The following is a 1,382-nucleotide window of genomic DNA, read 5'->3' on the forward strand; positions in this document are numbered from 1 at the left end:
GCCAACGGCCTTGCCGCAGTGGTAACACCGGTTCCCGTCAGATCACCGAGGTTAAGCGCTGTCGGGCTGGGCTAGCACTTGGATGGATGACCATCCGGTCTGCCGAGTGCTGTTGGCAAGCGGGGTGCACTCAGCCCTGGTGAGGCAGACTGAGGAGCTACTCGACTGAGAAGTGGCGGCTCCGGTCTCGGAAACTGACATACGGCCAGGAGAGCGGTGTGCTGACCACATGCCCCTCCGTATCCGCACCCAGAGACTCCTGTGGGGTGAGGATGACACGGCGGCCGGTCGGTACCTTTGGGCCATCATGGCCTGTGCTGGAGTGATATAGAAAGCTGCTACATGTGTAACTGAATAGCAGAAGTCTAGTTACTGACAGATCAGAGAAATCCGTGCACTTTCAAATCTCTTTTTGATAGGGGAGTTGTTGGTTTTTGTAATCAGGAGGTTTCCATTGCCCACCATCGATAGGGTTCTTTCTGTTGACGAACATGAAATATGGCGAAAAGCAAGGTTTCACAGCAAAACTAAAGGAAAAAATCCGAAAACTGTTATTTTGTAACTAAACCACACGAAAAAAAAATTTTTTTTGCCATTTGTTATTTGGTTGCCTTTCTGTTCGTCCGTCTGTCAACTTTCTTTATCTCAGGAACGAGTAGACATATGAAGTTGAAATTTATTTCTCATACTAAGGTCTATAGTCCCCTGGTGAAGTAATAAATGTAAGCTTCTAAGTCAGTGCCAGTCAAAAGATACGGTCATTTATGTCACGTATTTTGATACTCGCAAACTCACTCACCAAAACGGAAAAATCCGAGAATTGTGGATATTACATGAAAAATATTTTTTTTGAAGTTTGTTATCAGACTTCAAAGTTAAATTTAAAACATTCTGGGAAGTCTTGGAAGACCTGTAACCGAGAGATAATTAAGTTTGAAAGCAACGCTCAGAGTGAAAGTCCTATTCGCACCTAGCCAATTTTTTTTTTTTTTTTTTTTTTTTTTAATTGAGCTAACTGCTTCTTCAAAACTGATGTTCATCCACATCTACATCTACATGGATACTCTGCAAATCACATTTAACTGCCTGGCCGAGGGTTCATCGAACCACCTTTCCAATTCTCTATTATTTCAATCTCGTATAGCGCGGAAAGAATGAACGCCTATATCTTTCCGTATGAGCTCTGATTGCCCTTATTTTGTCTTGACGATCTTTCCTCCCTATGTAGGTCGGTGTCAACAAAATATTTTCGCACTCGGAGGAGAAAGTTGGTGATTAGAATTTCGTGAGAAGATTCCGTCGCAATGGTTCAAATGGCTCTGAGCACTATGGGACTTAACATCTGTGGTCATCAGTCCCCTACAACTGAGAACTACTTAAAC

The 1,382-nt window shown here is 43.3% G+C and overlaps 1 pseudogene; it reads left to right on the plus strand.

Moving 5' to 3' along the window:
* Window positions 1-118, plus strand: LOC126427457 (5S ribosomal RNA; annotated as a pseudogene).
* Window positions 119-1,382: the final 1,264 nt, after the last annotated feature.

This window comes from Schistocerca serialis, chromosome 11, assembly GCF_023864345.2.
Source record: "Schistocerca serialis cubense isolate TAMUIC-IGC-003099 chromosome 11, iqSchSeri2.2, whole genome shotgun sequence".
NCBI lineage: Eukaryota > Metazoa > Arthropoda > Insecta > Orthoptera > Acrididae > Schistocerca > Schistocerca serialis.